A 14,396-nucleotide genomic window follows, 5' to 3' on the forward strand; every position below is an offset into this window, starting at 1 on the left:
GGTTTACAGTGACTCTTTTAGAGGACAAGGAGTGTTCCCTGCAGGTCTTTGTTCAATATTAATGTCCAGCGCCCTCTCTGGGCCTTTATAGTCAGCACCAGGGTGAACTTACTGTACACTTCCCTAGGTCAGCTTTTTCATAGATTGTGTACTGTTACCGTACTTACTCTATCTGTTCATGTCTTATATACACACTAAAGTAGTACCTAACTTTCGTCCAAAAGGTCTAACCAAACATGCTACCACAAATAAACTGCCCTAACCAATCTTGGTTTAACTTGTGAAAAACTAACATCAGTATTTCTTAAACCATAGCTGACTTTGCCGTCTTTTTCCGTCCCACCAGCTGTCAGCTGAAAACAACCCGTCACAGACCTGTGTGACACATTTTCCGACAAGGTGGCTGTTTCGCTGTTGGCAAACGTTTTTTAAGATTTTTCGGGCTTTCTCGACAAGATGACATCTTTCAAGTGAGTGTTAATCAAAATCCTCCAGCGGTGGAGGCAAATGCTAATTCATTGCTCCCACATGGGAGTTTTGTTTTTCTGGTGGTTCTTTGAAAAAATCTCTGTGGGACAGCCTAACTTTTGAGCTTGTCACCGACGCTCTTCACCGCAATGCTACACTTAGCCTTTGCCTTTAACAGCATGACTTAACGGTAAGATAGTGACGCGTTTTACATGAACGATAATTAAGATTCACAGTGAAACCTTGCAACCATACAGGGTCGTACAATTCACAATTTGAACATTGTTGCTTTAGAAGCATACAATTTCATAATTCACACCATATCACCAAATAGCTTTTTTTTGGGGGGGGGTTAAGCTTTTTTGATTCCAAAAGACTAAGCAGCCAAAAGGGAAAAATAAGTATAGACTAGGGTTGTCCCGATACCAATATTATGGTACCAATAACAAAATGTATTTTGATGCTAAAATAAAGGGTACCACAAAAAATTGCATTATGACACATTAAACATGTTTCTTATTGCAATCAAAGAACAATGTTGGCATGAAATTAGATAGTGAACATACTAGACAACTTCTCTTTCAGTAGTAAGTAGGCAAAGGTTACAAAGGCTCCTAATTTGGCTGCTGACGTATGCAGTAATATATTGTGACAATTCTCATTCTATTATTTTGTCAAAATTATAAGGGACAATCAATAGAAAATGGGTAGATTATTAGTTTACATGTTCATTTACTGTTAATATCTGCTTACTTTCTGTTTTAGCATGTTCTATCTACACTTCTGTTAAAATGTAATAAGTACTTATTCTTTTGTTGTTTGGATATTTACATTAGTTTTGGGTTATACAAAATTGGGTATTGATCTATACCAAGTAGTTACAGGGTCATACATTGGTCATACTTAAAGTTCTTCTGTGTCCAAGGACATATGTTTTGCATTTACAAACAATAAAAAATGACAAAAGATTTTGTGATAATAAAAAAATATTGATGTATTGATCATCATCTTGTTGACTGATTGTAGTATCGACTAGATACGGCTCTTGTAGTCTGTATCGGTACCAATGTTTCCCCTCGATCGTGGTGCATCGCCACAGCAATATGAAAGTCGCCATACCTTAAAAAACAAATTGAGAACAAATTGAATACATTGTATGAATGGATCAATATTGCTGAACATTTACACACTTTTGACTAGTGATGCTCTAAAAATTTGGCCACAGAAAAACGCCTGTTAGCAAAACGCCTGCACGGCCGCTTCACTCACATCTTGGCTCAGAGTGGGGGTGGCTGCTTCTCCAACTACGGCACGCGCATAGCCCTGCTTTGCACTCCAACCAGACAGACCTAGCCATTGGAGGTTAATTTGTGTCTTTATTTTGACAACTTTTTGTGACACTGAATTTATGTAACTTAATTTTTGGCATTTGAATTTTGTGAACTTCTTTTTTTACATCAAATTATGCTGACAATTTCAGTTTAGAAAATTGGTAACAAAATGTGTGTTTAAAAAATGTAGTGTACAAAATATTCAGTGTAAAAAAATTCAGTGCAAGATTTATTTCCGGTAAATTAAGACTAAAGCAATCGATCCTGTGTCAGAACCATCCATTAAAGTGTTAAGTTTGAAGTCACGTGACATGGGTCTTGCAAAACAGCAAAAAAGGCAGTTAACTGGGGTACATTGGAATATTACCTGTACAACATAATAAACATTTCAACGCGGTCCGTTGGATATTTCCAAACGACAGAAATGATTCCAATGGTGAGAATCTGCCCTTTTGAGTGACAAATGCAGTATAGTGAAGTGAATTATATTTATATAGTGAATTATATTTATATAGTGAATTATATTTATATAGTGAATTATAATTATTTAGCGCTTTTCTCTAGTGACTCAAAGAGCTTTACATTGTGAAACCCAATGTCTAAGTTACATTTAAACCAGTGTGGGTGGCACTGGGAGCAGGTGGGTAAAGTGTCTTGCCCGAGGACACAACGGCAGGGGCTAGGATGGCAGAAGCGGGGATCGAACCTGGAACCTGGAACCCTCAAGTTGCTGGCACGGCCACTCTATCAACCGAGACATACCGCCCCAAGTATAGTACCTATTTATTCATTAGTATTGCGGTACTTTATTAGTACCAGTATATCGCACAACCCTAGTGTAGACCTATGTATTTACCGTCTGCTATTAACAGTACATAGTAATAAAATGTTAACATGTCTGTGCAGTCATAAAAGGTTTCTTTTGCATGCCAGACCTTTGCGCTGATTCATGATTGGTTGTGTCTCTGCAGAATGGCTGTGGGTTTTGATTTTAGCTGTTGATTATTGTCTATTTGATTGGCTATTAAATTAATTGTACCTTGCACCGCAACGTCAAAGCCCACCTTCGTTCTCTCCTCACGGAACTCTTAAACACCTCTCTCTTTGTCGCGCTTCCACAGAGGTAGCACTTCGCGATGTAAATGGTCGCTTTTCCTCTCTGCTAAACAGCTGACTGTTGAAAATGTGCAGAGTCAGCAGGCAAGCATTCCAAAAGAGAGGCAAAGGGAATATTATTTGGACTTGAAAGTTCATCGTGTGCGTGTGTGTGCGTGCGTGTGTGCCTGCTCGCTACCATTGAGGCTGAATGCTGATTTGGATATATCCGCCGGGCTTGTTTTTTTATCCCAAAATGCTTTTGCGTCTTTGGTCCATGCACTTGGCAGTGTTTGCGCACCATGACTTGTGTTTAGGAAAGTGGGGGCGCTGCATCGCAGCTGGAGAGAGATGTCTTTTAGACGCTTAGGTTGAGCAAAGTGCATGCATGCTCATGCATTATTTACCTCTGTAAGACAGTTAATTGAAATAAGGCCAAACATTTTTAATTTGTGGAACAGTTTAAGTCGAACCAGTATGCCATGTATGCACAAACATGGATTATTTTTTTAATTTTTTTAAATGCATTTTTTTCAATGTATTTTGCACTCTTGTCCACACGCAAATGCAGGTTCTTGTCACAGTGGAGGGTTTCAAAAACACCATGTTCAGTGTTTGGTGTGGATGGGTAAAACTCAGCTTTTGGATGATTATTTCATGTTTTGAACCTTACTTAACAAAACACTGTGAAGTTATTGATTTACAAGCAGACATGGGTGATTAAGAAACATTCATAATGTTTCTTGGGCGCTGCCATGTAAGTGTGCATTTATTTTAAAGATAATATACATATCATTGTATGTATAACATATTGATGAACAGAGGCTTTTTAAACGATTTAATTAATTTGAATTGATGGCCTTGGCTGCTTTTTTGGGCTTCTGGACAAAAATAGGACAAACTGTACATGACAGCCTGTGCATGTGTTTTTAGATGGACAGAGATAGTTTTAAAACACCGCCCATGTGGATGGAAAGCACAGCTTTTAAGGCTTTGGCAAGTGAGGTTCACATAACGTACTGTCGCACAGCCAAAAAAATTAGGATGAAATGTTTTCCAGTGACTGTTTAGGGGTAAAATGTTTTAACATTATTTGAATGTATTTTTACTACTAAGGCTTTACTAGTTCACTGCCTGAACACATGAAAATAACAAGAAATAGTATTGCAGGTTTGCAATTCTTAAAATAAAAGGTTGTACTATTGTACTTCTTTTTGCTAGAAACAATCAGTTCATGTTTTTGAGTAAAAATCAATGCTGGCTGATATTTTTGCAGGGATATAAAAACGATTCTGGCAAAACGGTATTTGAGTCAGACATTCAAATGACAATCATGCTAAATATGAGCAAGTGTCTATCTCATTTTACTATTGTGGTAAATGTTGCATAGACGGGAGAGAAAAATACTCCCAGCTGTGTTTGATTCGAGTCTGGCTGCAGTAACAAATGTGGAGTAAAGCCTTTATCTCTTTTCACGCGAGGCTTTCAGCTGACTTCTGCGTTACTTCTAATTACGGCCTGCTTGTCTTAAGGCACTGCCGCTTTCTTCTCTACTTTCGCGCCTGGAGCCAGTTAATAAATCCGTAGAGAGAGAGAGACTTTGACCGAGGGTGGAGAGGAGAACGAGAGCAACCATTGACACAACCGAGGGCTTCCTGAGGGCTGAAAGCTGCGTTGTCTGTGTGTGTGTCTGTGTGCGGGTTGCATCTCACTTCTAGCTCATTCAGTCTGACACAGAGTCATCCTCTCATCCGTATCCTTCCACATCCAAGCACACTTCAGCCGCTTGGCTTCATTGACCACAGAGGTCACTTTCATATACTGGATCTCGTTAGATGGTGTACCTAATGCAGTGGCCAGTGAAACACATCACTTTGTGTGTCTGTAGCTTTCGTACTAATGAGCTGTGTTGTCCTCGACAAAGTGTGTGTCTCCAACGAGCGCTGTTGTGTACTTCAGCCTATTTGCTGAAGAAAAGTCACGTCTGTATCTGACTGACAGACAGTTGGCAGAGCACTGTGCTGTATTTTAAGATTTGCAGCGAAGCCTAAGGAAGTAGTTTTTTCCTTTCAACTTAAAAAGCAGGTATTTGAGTGCCATTTTCTTATCTCAAAAGTGGAGCAAACAAATAAGGGTGGTGATTTATCTTGCTTGATGCTCATTAACAGGCTTTAGGGACATTTGTCATTGTTTAAACATCAATAAAAAGTAACTTGTATAATAATAATTTAAATACAAATGATGGTTCAAGATGATAAATAATTTCAAAGAGGCGTCATGAACCTGCAGGTCGTATAACTGAAAAAGGTCTGAGAGGAAGGAATAGAAGAGTTCTGAAGTGTCGTAGATCCTATTGTCGTCTGGACCTGGAGGGAGGTCACCATGAGGCACGGTGATGTGATTCATCTTAGTTAGCGAGCTGTCCTGGAAAACTCTCTGTGGGCTGCAACACGTAACCACACACACACACACACACACAAACACAGTGGCAGTGTCGGGAAATGTAAAAAACTAAACAACCACATCAAAGGTTATTAGTGGAGACAAACATTTAGGTACACAAACCTGATATTTGATGATGTGAATATTATTTGTTCTTTAAACTGTTATAAATGTGTTTTCTGCATGATTTTTTTTTTTTTTAACATTACTTCAGTAAAAATCTTTAAATTTGTTTCTTGATCATATAGAGTAGGGGTGCAACGATTAGTCGATAAATGTCGCCAAAAAAAACCTGCCGTCAACAATAGTCGTGGCGTCATCACTCATGTTTTTCCGGGCGGAAGCAGATCCACGCCAGTACTTGCAAAAACATCGCCAATGAAAACATTTAAAGTGTGAGGACTTTTCCTCCTATTCTTGCAAATTACATTAATAACATCTTGTAAATTGGTTTATTATCTATTTCATCGTCTGACAGATTAAAAAATAACACCAATATAATGGGAACAAACACTATAGAGTAGACTCATTTATTATTTATTTATTTATATAGAGTAGACTCGATTCCATGTTAAAAAAACAACTATATTATGCCAGAAAATGTGTGTCCCACGTACGTCTATTTTTCTCAAGCTATGTACTAACATCATGTGGATTATATGTACAGACTTGGCTTTGTACAAAACAGGTGAATTTGGACCCATTCTATAAATGACAGAAATAAGTTAGTAGGGGATACATAATATTTCAGCATATTTCTGTGCTGCCATCTCTCTACTTCGCAGTGCACGCGCTACCTCTCTCTCTCTCTTGCCCACTCACTCACTGACGTCACTCAGCCAACACATTGCCATTCTCACAAACACACATGCTAATCTAATAAATTAACTAGCTCCCCTGCTGTGCACATGTAGATACATAGACGCGCACACAGTGGCTTGGCTTAATGCCAAATATTAGCGGAGTTAAGACCGCCCAATTAGCGTCAACTAATGCAAGTTAAATGACTACATATTTCTACCAAATTCCTACAATTTGTGTTTTGTCTTTAATAAATGTGTTTTACCTGCTACATGGCTCATCTGTGTACATTTATCCATAGTTTAGTTTTTAGAACTGAATTAATAATTATATTTATGTGTTTAATGCCTTTTAATTTATATTTTAAACTTTGTAAAATTGTTCTTTGACTGTGAGTGTTTAATGTAGTGTAAGATTTTCTGTTACAATAAAGCCAATATTGAAGTTTTTCGTAGTTCTCTTTATTTGGAAAAGTATCGAAAAGCATCTATATACATTTTGGTACCGGTACTAAATTATTGGTATCGGGACAACCCTAGTTCAAACTATACACTACTTTTTACTAGAAATGGCAACAGCGCAGATTGCATGCGTATGTACGAGCCAGTCTGCCACATAACAAGAAGATAGAGAAAAAGAAGGCGCTTATTGACTACATTGGTGGACTCATGCACTTCGGGTAAATTTCAACCATATATAGAGACATCCGCTGATGTCACAATTGGGGCAAATTCCAAGTTGGAAGTAAGAAGGAAGGCAAGATTGTTTTATAAATATATCTGCTATGCCTCCACGGTTTGGTTTGAAATTTTCTGGACTTATGCAGATTACAAATACACAAAGACAGGTACCAATTGGTAAAAAAAATTGGTTTTGCATAATAGGTACCCTTTAATTGACCCTGAAATAAGACGCAGATTTCCAACCCACCTTCTCAATAAAAATACCCTCTGAGCAGGCTCGGAGAATTAGAACTTATCTAGAAGGGGCCGAGAAGGACATAATCATAAATAGGATGGGCTTTTTTTATGAGCTACATGCATTTTCTCATCGTTTATTATTAGCTCTGAGAAGGTCATCTAAAAGTGCATCCAGACAGTAAAGTAGAATGATCCTCTAAATGTGTGCTGGAGAGAAACAGACAGTACAAGTAAGAAATACATATCAAAAGTGACACACAGTGATTCAGGTCATAGAATGTGGACCACCAGACAGAGAGAGATACTGGTGGACATTTAAAACCCGCTGATATAAGTGATTAACAGACCAGGAATGAAGAATGTGTCCTACTTCTAGTTCTTTCTGGAATTTTTCTGGCCATCCCTGTGTTTGCCATCCACTAAGTCATTACAAGTCATAATATTAGTTAGAATTCTATGACTCTCACATGAGCAGGGTTGATGCATGCATTATGTAAGCGCATCAATAGCACCGTGATGATGGAAGCCATTTGTCTTGATTGATTATGAGTAAATTGACCAGTTAATGATCAATTAACCCATTTTAATCTTAGTGTGAGAAGCCCCTTTTGAATGTTCTGAACTCCTAATTTAATGTTGTATTGTTCTGCCTGGAAGACGAGTGCCACAGGTGACATCATGTTCTTCATTAAGACAATAAGTTAATAGGTAGGCTCAATTGATACCATTAGTATCGTGATCAGAATTATCACATACATCAGTATTATTAACATCATTTGGTTAGTTAAAATTTGCAGAAATAATGTCCACACTTTGACCATAGTCGTCTTTTCTCGGTACAAACATATCTCGATCACTATCAATTCATGACATGATGTAATCTTGGTATAACAATAAATGCAATAATTTTGATATACAGTGATACCTCGGTTTTCTTTCGTAATCCATTCCAAAAAGTTCAGCTAAAGACTGACTCGTACTAAAACCAAAGCAATTTTTGGTGAAGAAACACGGTTGTGCTGTTCACAAGGTTTATTTCAACAAGGAAAATACATACGACGATCGACACAAAGACAGGACAACAAACAGAGAACTAAATGCACTGACTAATTAGAAAATTGAATAAGCCTGGACTAAACACAAGTAGAAGGAGAGAACGGATTGGAGGAAAGCAGGGCCAGGGCAAGACACAGGTGCAACCAATAACACAAACAAGCGCATAGGGAACAAAACTAGACTTAAACATAGGAAGAATAACACTAAACATAAACCAAGCCATGACCCCCGGGTCATGACACATAAAACCAGATTCTATCAGTCGACATCCTAATGACAGCAGACCTTGTACAGTAAGTGATGTTTTATTATGTTTGTTGGGTCACATGAAGTCTGCAGTGAGTTTTAATCAGTGATGTAGTTGAAATAAAACGTTGTGATGCGTATGTGATTCCACGTATTCCTAAAATACCGTATTTTCCAGGCCATACGGCCCATAGCCGATGAGCGGGTCTAATCAGGTCTATATTCATACAAAAGGCACACCGGATTAAAAGGCGCGTTAAAGAGGACATATTATGATTTTTTTCTAAATTTAAAACACTTTCTTGTGATGTACATAACATGTAATGGTGGTTCTTTGGTCAAAATGTTGCAAAGATTATGTTTTACAGGCTGTCTACAAGTCGTCTTCTGACCGTCGCTTCAGGAAGCGTCGTTTTGTGGGTGGTCTTATTTACGTGGCTCACCTTCGACAGCGTCTTCTCCCCGTCATTTTTGTTGTAGCGGTGCAAGGACGGGAGTGGAATAAGTGTCAAAAGATGGAGCTAACTGTTTTAATGACATTCAGACGTTACTTAAATCAATAACGGAGCAGCATCTCCGTTGCTCACTAGTGCAATAACAACGCCGGAAATGTGTCTCGTGAAAAACCGTCCGCCTCTCTAATAACAAAATTTCCTTGGGTGAATAATGTTAACTCACTACACCGTTATGTTTCAGCGCTTTCATGGCCAGTTTACTGACAGATATAAGTAAGAACTCTACTTTATATTAGAAATGACAACAGCAGAGGATGAATGCCCCTTAACAAGAAGATAGAAAAAAGAAGAAGCTTATCGACTACGGTGTCGGTACCGAATACAAAGGCTGACGCGCGCAAATTTTCAGGACTTATGCAGCTAACTGTTTAAATGACATTCAGACTTTACTTAAATCAATAACAGAGCAGCATCTTCTCATCCGTAACTCACTAGTGCAGGAGTCACCAACGCGGTGCCCGCGTTATCAGTGAGCTGCCTCTATTTTTTTAATTTTATTTATTTACTAGTGTGACAGTCCTAACTGTCGTGCGGGTTCTCAGGACCATCCAGGGAAGACATTGTCGTGAGACGGTTTAGACTTCTTTATTATTTCAATCAGAGTCTTTTGCCTGCTTTTCAGCAGCTGCCTTTTTTCTCACGTGAGCACATGAATGGTTTCCTCCCGTCTGCCGTCTTCTTTTCAGCAGCATGTCGCCGTCGTTCGCGTGGTAGCAGAGGATGGTTTCCTTCTTTCTCCGTCTCCTCCCTTGATATTCACGTCTCTCACCCTTTTATACGGTCCGAGAGGGTGATTGCACTGTCCACAGTTGCGCGCTCCACGCACCTTATGCTGATTGCGCCGTCGCTCCGAGCGCGCCCCACCTTGCCGCTCGCTCGTCCACGCCTCCTCGCCGCCATCTTGGAGCGGGCGCCGTCAGTCCGCCGGCCCCGCCTCCCCACAATTAGCAAGCTTAATTCTAAGAGAGACAAAACTCAAATAGAATTTGAAAATCCAAGAAAATATTTTAAAGACTTGGTCTTCACTTGTTTAAATAAATTCATTTATTTTTTTACTTTGCTTCTTGTAACTTTCAGAAAGACAATTTTAGAGAAAAAATACAACCTTAAAAATTATTTTAGGATTTTTAAACACATATACCTTTTTACCTTTTAAATTCCTTCCTCTTCTTTCCTGACAATTTAAATCAATGTTCAAGTATTTTTTTTTTTATTGTAAATAATAATAAATACATTTTAATTGAATTCTTCATTTTAGCTTCTGTTTTTTCGACGAAGAATATTTGTGAAATATTTCTTCGAACTTATTATGATTTAAATTCAAAAAAATTATTCTGGCAAATCTAGGAAATCTGTAGAATCTGAGCTGGCTTTTGACAAAGTTGCAGAAAAGTACTCACAGGTCATAAACAGAGTTGGGCAAGAGTTTGAGAACAGGTTTTGTGACCTGGATCATCTTGAGCCATGTATGTCGTTCATTTGTAATCCTTTCATGAACGTGGACATATCATGCATTGCTGAGCAGTTAAGTGCAACATTCAGCCTGGATGCTGAACAGGTGGGGATCGAAGTTGTAACACTACAAAATGACCTCCACCTCAAAGCCCACCAGGCTGCACCAAACTTTTGGTGCCTTGTTGACACAGCAAAGTACAGTGGTGTATGCGCAGCAGCTATGAAGGTTGCAAGCCTGTTTGGTTCAACTTATCTTTGTGAATCAGCCTCTTCTGACATGAACTTCATCAAGAACAAACACAGAACACGCCTCACTGATGCACATCTGCAAGACTCACTCAGAGTTGCAGTGTCGAGTTACACACCAGAGTACAACACACTAGTTAACAGCATGCAATGCCAGGCTTCCCACTAACTGACAAAGAAACAGATAACAGATTTGGTGTCCAGTTCAAAGTGTGACATGATTTATTTAAAAATTTGAGAGTTGACTTTTGTATTTTACTTGAATTATTATTTGTACAAACATGGTGCAAAGTAATTCATGATTTGTTAAAAAATGTTAGTGGCTAGCTAGTTAAAATGGGATGTTGTGATTTCACATGACTGTCTTAGAAGTGATCATTTGAAAATGTTCAATTTAAAAAATGTGCACTTAGAGAAAATATAAAAATAAAATGTTGCATATTGATATTTATCTGTTTCTATATATATTTATTGTGAGAAATCATTAAGATGATCAGTGTTTCCACAAAGAAAAATATCATTAATTATTAATAATAACATAGAGTTAAAGGTAAATTGAGCAAATTGGCTATTTCTGGCAATTTATTTAAGTGTGTATCAAAATGGTAGCCCTTCGCATTAATCAGTACTCAAGAAGTAGCTCTTGGTTTCAAAAAGGTTGGTGACCCCTGCACTAGTGCAACAACACCGAAAATGTGTCCCGTGAAAAACCGTCCGACTGGAACTCTCTATAACTAAAGTTTCGTGGTTGAATTATGTAAACCCACTACACAGGTAGTTTTTAGCACTTTCATAGCAAGATATAAGTTCAAACTTTACGCTACCTTTTATTATAAATGGCAACATGGGAGGATTAATGCTCCATAAAAAGAAAATAGAAAAAAAGAAGAAGCTTATCGACTACGGCGTCGGCGCGGGCTACATTGGCGAACGCACACACATTTTCAGGACTTATGCAGATCCAAAATACACATCAGCAGGTACCAGAAGGTAAGAAAAGTTGGTTTTGCATGATATTGCGAAACAAAATGCCAGATAATGTCTGCTAATAGGTGCCATTTTGTGGTTCTTATACACACACCATATTTATACCTGTATGTTGAAGAGTACGTCTGACTACGGTAGCCGTAATGCTCTGACAATCCATCAATGGGCTTCATAGCTTACCAAAGTCGTACTAAAAACATTTTGACAGATTTTTGAGCGCCATGTGTAATGTTCTATATTCTCATTGGAACATTTAACGCTTTGGTGTTATTTACTGGCGTCATATTGCAGTCTACACATATCTCTTATGTGTGACTGTCCTCTACTGGTCACACTTATCATTACACCATGTACCAAATAAAATAGCTTTGAGGTCGGTAAGCACAACCAGAATAATTCTGAACATTAGTCACACCGGGTTATAAGGCGCACTGTCGATTTTTGAGTAAATGAAAGGATTTTAAGTGTGCCTTGTAGTTCGAAAAATACGGTACGTAAATATAAAATGTTATTATGAATTTTACCCATTACTACATTACATATATACACACAGCATGCATATAAAACCTTAATGAAGGTGTTTAAATGTTTTATTAAGGGCTTTATAGGCAGAATAGAGCGGCTCTCATAGTCTCCAATGTAAGCGGACTTTTGATCACATTTATTTAGTATTTAGAATGCATCAAAAAAGAAAAAACATGTGTTCTTGTCTTACATAAGGACTGCCAATGATTGTCAAAATTCCAAAAATGTCTTTAAGCAACCAAGGGTTTTAGTTGGGTGACCATGTTTACTAAGAAATAAATATTAAAGAAGGCATTTCAACAACCATCATGTGTACAAATCTTCTCCTGTCTACACTTTAGTAAAACAAATGTTATGTTTAACTGCTTAGTTAGCATCTAACCTGCCAGATGGTTTGTGCTGATGAGGCTTTTTAACTTTCTTCGGAAATTACCCCGACTGCTGAGGCCATGTGGCGTTTCCTTCATCTGCATCCCTCCTTGCTTCTTTTAAAGACAATCTGGTACCTCCTCTCTCATTTTGGAAGCAAACTCTTGCTCTCACTGGATAAATGGTTTGTCCTCATCGTTTCTGAACTTGTAAGAAGCTTTGGGTTTGTCCCTGGTGTGATAACCTCACCCGTGTCCCAAGGATTGATGAATGCACTCGCATGTTCTGTCACGATGTTGTTTCTTCTCCTGGTAGATGTTTTCACACCAGCGTTCAGGTGTGAAATGCGATGATCAACACGAGATTTTATTTTTCACTAATGATATCAGTCCACCGGCATCACGCTTGCGTGCACCTCACTTTCTGTATAATTCATTTGCTTATTAAAGCTCGTTGGCACTTTGCTTGATGGCCTTGGACACGGGGCGTATTTAATTTATTCTTCTGTGCATTCCTGAAAGTGTTTTTATTCTCCCCTGCAGTGTGCTCCCCGTGTTATTAAAGGCATTAATCACTGGGCTCTGACGCCTTGTTACAATACAGCCCCACAGTGCGCACACACACACACTTACTCACCTATCACTGTGGGGTAATTTGGCATCAACAGTGCCAGCTTGGCGTGAAAAGAGCAGAAAGTCATGTCAGAAAGTCATTTGAATGAAAAAGCAAGAATCCATAAGCTGGCATTGACTTTTGCATCTAGACTGTTTGGCCATTTGTCTAAGAGGCAGCAAGCAGCGCGTCTATACATTTTTAACACTATATATGACTGTGTGGCCTTGCACCAGGACACAAATAATGCCTTCAGAGCAAAAACCAAATGTGTGGGGATGTGCCACTCTGTTGTTGACAAGATGCCTCTTGAGCTTTGCTGCTTCACTCATCTTTAACTCATCCTTCCACCCTGCAGAGATGCCTACAAGTCAATGCTGCTGATGATACATGACCCAATGAATCACACACTGCTTGCTTGTCAGGGACTAACAGACAACGGAACATTTGAGGGGGGAGGTCTAAACTTTTTACAGCAAGGGCCGCATTTATTGGTACATTGGTTTTCTTACCGATCGAATTCCATCTGTATTAACGGATATTTATTGACGTAAACTCAAACGCACCATATTCATACCATTGTTGCACGTGACGTCCCGTCCGTTTGTAGACTAAACACTAGCCCAAACAGTAAGTGTTTGGTAAGAACAATACTTATAGTGTAGAGACTTTGTAGGGCACACCATTAGACTAGACTGGCTTCCTGGCAGTCTACTCACCCAGCCTTTACACTACTGCCATCTAACGTCTTGGAATTTCAACTGCATGCAAAGTCTACTATAATACTACTTGCAAGTGAAACTTCACATTAAAATTATAATTTACCTATAAACAATAGTACTAAATATTGGTACTGGGGACGGCGTGACGCGGTGGTTAGCGCGGCCGTGCCAGGAACATGAGGGTTCCAGGTTCGATCCCCGCCTCTGCCATCCAAGTCTCTGCCGTTGTGTCCTTGAGAAAAACATTTCACCCTTGCTACCGTAGGCGCAAATTGTTTCCGTCAGTCTACCCCAGGGCGGCTGTGGCTGCAAATGTAGCTTACCACCACCAAGGTGAAAGTGGAGTGAATGAATGATGGCTTATCACTCCTCTGTGAGCGCTTTGAGTGGCTAGTGTATAGAAAAGCGCTATATAAATCTAGTCCATTATTATTATTATTATTATTATTATTATTATTACTCTTTGTATTACTACAAATGTGAATGGTACCCATCTCTAATAATCTGTCACTGTTGCACTCTTGTCCTTGAAATGTGGAGATTGTGCATGAATATTCATTAAAACGTTGGTCAAATTCAAAACGGAGGACCGCAGAATGCTGGTTC

General features: G+C 38.8%; 1 protein-coding gene across 1 annotated transcript in view; it reads left to right on the top strand.

Moving 5' to 3' along the window:
- Positions 1-14,396, top strand: part of man1a1 (mannosidase, alpha, class 1A, member 1) — a 249,169-nt gene that overhangs the window by 179,565 nt on the left and 55,208 nt on the right. The gene's annotated exons all lie outside the window — the stretch shown is intronic.

Source organism: Entelurus aequoreus, linkage group LG04 (genome assembly GCF_033978785.1).
Source record: "Entelurus aequoreus isolate RoL-2023_Sb linkage group LG04, RoL_Eaeq_v1.1, whole genome shotgun sequence".
Lineage (NCBI taxonomy): Eukaryota > Metazoa > Chordata > Actinopteri > Syngnathiformes > Syngnathidae > Entelurus > Entelurus aequoreus.